The sequence below is a fragment of the Triticum aestivum genome, chromosome 5D (assembly GCF_018294505.1).
Source record: "Triticum aestivum cultivar Chinese Spring chromosome 5D, IWGSC CS RefSeq v2.1, whole genome shotgun sequence".
Lineage (NCBI taxonomy): Eukaryota > Viridiplantae > Streptophyta > Magnoliopsida > Poales > Poaceae > Triticum > Triticum aestivum.
This window is the reverse complement of record NC_057808.1, coordinates 201,339,427-201,346,110: the sequence shown is the minus strand read 5'-3', so window position 1 is coordinate 201,346,110 and position 6,684 is coordinate 201,339,427. Positions and strand designations below refer to the sequence as shown.

The 6,684-nt window shown below is 46.7% G+C and overlaps 1 long non-coding RNA gene across 1 annotated transcript; it reads right to left on the bottom strand.

The window, feature by feature from the left end:
* Nucleotides 1-4,017: 4,017 nt before the first annotated feature.
* On the bottom strand, nucleotides 4,018-6,245 carry LOC123120062 (uncharacterized). Its single transcript, XR_006459297.1, has 2 exons — nucleotides 4,557-6,245; nucleotides 4,018-4,476 (listed from the first exon to the last, which is right to left on the bottom strand). It is a non-coding gene; the product is annotated as an uncharacterized lncRNA (long non-coding RNA).
* Between the last annotated feature and the right edge of the window lie 439 nt (nucleotides 6,246-6,684).

The window sequence follows — 6,684 nt, the reverse complement described above, 5'->3', positions numbered from 1 at the left end:
CGGGGCCAGGGAGAAGGTGGGGCGCCGTGCCGCGGCCGGATCCAGGGGAGAAGGTGGGCACGGGGCGGCGGCCGGAGCCAGGGGAGACGGTGGGGCTCGGCGCGGCGGCCGGAGCCAGGGGGTAGAAGGTGGGGCGCGGGGCGTCGGCCGGAGCCAGGGAGAAGGTGGGGCGCCGTGCCGCGGCCGGATCCAGGGGAGAAGGTGGGGCACGGGGCGGCGGCCGGAGCCAGGGGAGACGGTGGGGCTCGGCGCGAGATGGGGCGCAGGGCGGCGGAGGCGGAGCGGCCACACGTGACACGGTTAAATCACCGGCCACGGCACTGAGTACATCAGGAGGTAAATCATTGAGCCAAATACGCTCACTACCCCTCACCATCCTAGAACCAAAACTAGCTAGTTTATGCGCAGGCATATTACATTCACGTGATTTCTAAACTAGCTTAAATTGAATGAAACCTATCTGTATACTTGGTCTCATGAAAAGGACTCCCCAGCTGTGAAGGATCTACATTACTGTCATTTATGGCTTGCTTCAAAGGTAGACAATCTGTCATAAATATCACCCGGCCCATACCAAAATTCTCTGCAAAATTGATGGTTCTAATTAAAGCAAGTGCTTTCGCATGCAATGGATCAGACACATCCACCAAGAGGCCAGCTGCAGCATATAAGACATCGCCGGCTGCATCTCTCGCTATACAGCCCCACCCACCAGTTCCCAAGCCCCCAATGAAAGAAGCATCAAAATTCAACATAACCCAGTCCCACTGATTGATCTGCACTTTCGGGGGTCTGGTAGGTGGAGAATGGAACTGAATCCATTCTTCAGTAAGCATTGATATTTGTCTTGCAAATTCCGGCGGCAAAGTCGTATCCTCCCCATGTCTTCTTCTATTGCGTTCAGATCACCAGCGCCACAGGAGACAAATTACTTTTAGTTTCTTTTGCTCAGGAAATGTCATAATCCTCTCTAGCACCTCCAACAACGTGGGAGCCTGCATAATATTTATCCTTTCGTTTTTCAGATCGGTCGCTCGCCACATAGCTCTAACTGCGGAAAAAGAAATGTCCACCATCTTCAAAATATTCATTGCACACCACACAACGCGTATCCAACTCCACACCCCGCCTAGCAATATTCATATTTAGCGGTGACTATTATGTCCGAATCTCCACATAAAATGATGTACTTTCCCTGGACAGTGCATTTTCCAAATAGCAACCCACACTGACTTTCCCCACCCTGACCCGACGACGCTATCTCCTTGACTGATGTTTGATTGTCTCATCATCATATCTGTGTGCACACGATAAGCAGACTTTACAGAGAAGAGCCCCTTTGCGTCAAAATGCCATGCAATGAAATCGTCATGCCGTTCAAACACCGGTATTGAAAGAATAACACTTGCCTCCATCGGAAGGAAAGTCTGCCTTACAAGCCCCTCATCCCATGTATGTGTGTTTGGCTCAATCAGCTCGGAGACATGTGTGAGCAAGTGTGTTCCTTGTTGTGACAGCGTATGTCTTGACATTTTTCGCGGCAACCACGGGTCTATCCAGATATCGATGCTTTCCCCCGAGCCAACTCGTCAAATATACCCCTCTCTTACAATAGCGAGACCCTTGAGAATACTTCTCCAAGTATAGCTCATATTAGGCGTCGAAACAACAGAGAGGATGTTACTACCAGGATAATATTTTGCTTGCAACACTCTAGCACAAAGTGACTCAGGAGCTTGAAGAAGTCGCCAAGCTTGACGTGCGAGCATTGACAAATTAAAAGAATAGAGATCTCGGAAACCAAGACCATCTTGTTCTTTTGGAAGCTTCATTTTATCCCATCCCAACCAATGCATCTTGTTCTCATCACTTTGTTGCGACCACCAATACTTGCAAATCATCTTACTAAGCTCTTCACAAAGCTCTTTAGTTAAATCAAAACATCCCATAGCATACGCCGGAATAGCTTGAGCAACGGATTTAACCAAAATCTCCTTGCCTTTCATGGATAGAAAATGTTCTAACCAGCCTTGTATTCGAGCCCAAAGCCGATCCTTTATGTATTCGAAACACTGTGTAACTGACCGGCCAATATACAATGGTAGCCCTAGGTATTTCCCTCATGTTGTTTCTTGCTGCAAACCCAAAATATTCATGACTATATCCTTGTCCGCACTTTTAGTATTCCGACTGAACATAATTGTGGATTTATCCCGATTCACCATTTGACCAGACCCTGCCTCATACACTTGTAGAATCCTACTGATCTCCGTTGCTCCCTCCCGAGAAGCTTCAAAAAAACATTAGGGAATCATCTGCAAAAAAAAAAAGGGTGACAGTGGGTGCCGTTGGTGCCACTTTAACGCCTTTAATCCGGCCTGCAAATTCCGCTTGACGAAGTAGAGCTGAGAGACCTTCCGCGCATAATAAAAATAAGTACGGGGATACGTGATCACCCTGACGCAAACCCCTTCCAGAAACCACGATGTCAGTGTATGTGGAATTAACCTTGAATTTATATGTAACTGATCTGATACACTTGGAGTTAAGTTATACAAAACTCTCACAGAAGCCCAATTGACCAAGTATCCTTTCCAGGAAATTCCATTCAACACGATCGTAAGCTTTGCTCATATCTAGTTTTAACGCAGCGTATCCCACTGATCCCGATCTTTTCCTTTTTTTTCTTATTACTAGTACAAATGCTCGTGCATTGCACCAGGCGAAAAATTAAAACCTGCTCTACTTGCCAACATGCAGCACTTCTTTAATCCAAATTTTGCAAAACGTCAAAAATAAGACTACATTGAGTATTTCTTTTTTGACCATGAAATTTGGACGTACCCTAACAATGTTCGTCATGATCTATTTCAGTTCTCATGCGTTGCAACGAGAGTAAAATATTACCACCTACCCCTAACCCAATATATAAGCCGAGTATAATCGCACATTATGTTGTTCAAACAAACCATTGATCACCGATGCACTTGCTAGGTTGCTTGCTCGGAAAAGCACTGCCTTGCGCCATGGACGTCGGCATTTGATGTTCTGGACCAGATTGACCAGTGATCTCGCACATGATTCCTTCTCCGCACTATCTGTATCGCCCATGCACACATAGATGGACTTCTTGGGGTCGACGTGAGTAGCGGCAAAATAAATAAACATGTGCTTGGAAACCTATAAAACTAATTAACACTCGAACAAATATGTTTGCGCATACAAATCAAACAACTTTGCAAATAGCAAAACAATAGTATAAAATTGTTCAAAAGTACCAAGATCCATTCTTGGAAACAATCCATTATCAGATAGAAGAGTGTCCAATCCTCTCCTATTACAACATCACATATGATATAAAATCAGAATTTTCAAGTTGTAGGTTTAATAAAAATTTAATTCATAATTTTGCATGTCTAGAACTAACTCATTGTCTTGATTATAGATTCAATTTTCAGTAAATTAATCAATGGCAGTGAGCTACATATGCACATGTTTTTTGTTCCCCTCATCCAATATCATTAATGAAACGATGTACTAACAAAAAAAACATCATAAAACTCCCACACAAAAAAACATCATAAGCCAATGTGCTTTGATTGGATATTTTTTTGTTTATGCAGAAATGTACTGACCAGACCGAATTACTAAATTATCTCATGAAGTTTCAGGTCGTCTTCACTTTTTTTTTGTGGAACGTCTCCATCACGAGCAAGTTCCAAGTGAACATTACACTCTTGCACATATGTACTGTTGGAACTCTAAATTTCAATATGTACATTTGTTCAAACCTTCGAGCTGCTCTTTGTTAGCGGCTACGTGTTCCAGAGGCGCAACAAGCCCCATCAAGCTGCGATTGGCAGCAGTTTTTTTCTATGGTGTCTTGCATGCAATGCTTCTTCACAAAGTAACAAAAAACACCATCTATTTAGCAACGGAGATCAATAACACACCTCAAGATCAATAATACTTGGTCATTAAAACATCAGAAAGTACTCTCCTGTTGAAAACTTGAAATGCATTAGTACATTGATGTTTTACTTTCATAAGCAAACTTCCATTGATCTTTTGAATTCTGATTCTGTAATGAGAACAGAAGAGTCAGGCTACTCATAAAATCCTGGCATTCAAGGCCACACCTATGTCAAGCTTCTATCCTGAGGCACCTTTTCTCGCAAGGCTGAATACTGAAAGGTAGACATGGAAACAAATCAAGTATCCTTATAGTTTTCTAGCCCATTGGCTTTAACATTCACGTCTCTACTACCGATTCTTCTAAACTGCTGTTGCCCACAACCCGTCCCAAGTGACCAAAGTGGGGAGAAAAAATTCACCAAACTATGGATTGTTGTGTGCTTTGGCCGTTGCAAAGAGAAGCGGGCATCGTAGCAGCTAGCTTAGCCAGCAATGGTAGCAGTCGCTGGTTCTTGTCTTGTTCCTCCTAGTCGATGCTATTACTGTTTCTGCCTGAAACACCTGCGCATGCAGCAAAAAAAATTCAGAGATATAAAATGACAGTAGAGGGATTGTACGCCGTGCCACCCTTAGGCCGCCACCTGCGCAATTTTCAAACCTCCGCATGCCTTAACTGCTCCTGCAACGCCCTCCCAGAGGGAGGAAAAACAGAGAGAGGTCATTTGAACTCCTTTTCTGCTCTGTTTCCGGTCTTAGCGGACGTACGCGGGCAGGGCCAACACAGGGTCGCAGCTACAGGAGGCGCGCTTCAGTTTGACGGCGGTTCACTCAACGTTGCTGTAGATAACAAGATCTTCTCCCCCTCCGACGATGCGCCTGACCCGCTGCTCCAGGGAGGTCGCATCCCGCTGTGGAGGAGGACCAAAGTCTCCGAACAATATTGCTGGTCTATTAAAATAGTTTGGCAAACTGGAATATTTATAGTTCCCTAGGTTGGTAGTCCATGAATTTACAGCGGGATACATACCAGTCATCTCGACAAAAAGATCGTGATCACATATAATTTGCAGGAACGACAATTTGCAATCATGGAAGTCCGACTGGCAAACCCCTGCAGACTTGTCCATATACAAAGACACCTGATGAACAGATGCTTAATTATGCACATCAGTACTTGGAGTTCATAAATCAACAGTAAAAAGAAACAGTTCAATCTTCAGGCAAAGCAAACCAAATCAACAGTCAAAAGAGTAAATAAGTTCAAACGAACACATATATGAGATTAGATGATCGTAGCTGAAAAGAAACAGTTCAATCTTCTGGAAAAGCAAGACTTATTTTGCAGAGAAATTTCAGGAATTCAAAAGAATAAATAACAAAGAACCAAGGGGAGGGACAAATTTAATGTGGCAGGCTTCATTACCATCTCAAAAACTTGGCGTGGCTCAATGATTGATAAAAGGTCCTAACAGAAAAAAAGCAAGAGTGTTGTTCAATGGCTTCGCCAAGTTTAAACCCGTTTTACACTGACCAGCGATGCCACCCGGCTTCCGTTGTCCTGGTTCTCGCGATAATCACCACCGGGCTCAGGGATTCTCAACAAAAAGAACACCAGGCTCAGGCAGCGGCCATCGCCGCTCCTTGTGTTGCTTGCCTTCTTGCGCACAAGGGTGGTGCAGACATTCTCGACTTCCTGCAGCTCCCAGTGCATCGACGGGCCGACATCTAGCAGTAGAACCAGCCCTTCCTAGATGGCAATCGGCAAATCAAATGCGTCAGCCTACCGCAAGAACAATGTACTGCCTTCCTGTCTGCGCCTGTAAAATAGTACTGTATCTACACATGGCGAGAGGAGCTGCGTGCCCTCCTCCACTCGTGGCCGCCGGCAGCGCCGCCTCTTCCCATCCTCAACCTCCAGCTCGCCGACCCCCGCCCTCTCCATCCCCGGCCTCAATCTTGCTGGCACCCGCCCTCTCCAACCCCGTCCGCTAGCCCGCCGGCGCCACCCTCCAATCCCCTTACTCGAGCCCCCTCGTCTCGAGCGCAGCACACCATCCCATCCTCTGCCTCTGCGCAGATCGGCCCGCTCGAGCTCCGGAGCCGGACGCCAGCGGCGCACCCCATCTTCTGCCTCCCGCGAGGTCACGACCAATTGGTGGAGGGGAGCCGTGAACAGCGAAGAAATCCGCGGGTGAGGAGGAGATGGGATTGGAGGAAGAAGGCGGCCGACGGCGCGCGGTGATGCTGCGCGGGGCCGGGCAGGAGGCGGCCGGCGGCGCGCAGGGCGTGGCAGGAGGTGGGTGGGGTGGGGCGGAGCGTCGCGAGGCAGAGCGTGGCTGCCTTTTTTCCCCTTTATTCATACCGGTTCAATCTGTACTGCGGGTTGAATTCCAAAAACTACAGGGACCTTTTCATAAAAAAACCACGACGGCGAACCCGAGAGACTCAACCCGTGCTTTACTATTAGGGAAAGACTAGTAATACCTATACCGGTTCGGAAATCAGGAACGGGCTCGAGAGTAACAGAATATTATTGTAACAGAATAGTCCAGCCTTATATATATATATGACAACACTATTCTAATCCTGGAATTAGAATAGTTATTTGGATCACACCGTGCCTATATAGGGCCCGGTGGGATCTTCCCGAACTCCCGAACACACAGAAGAAAAACCCATGACCACCACCTCCCCCCGATCCCAACTTCCCTAGATCCCATCCCCGCTGAGCTCCCGCTCCGCCATGACCTCTTCCCTGGTTCCGCCACC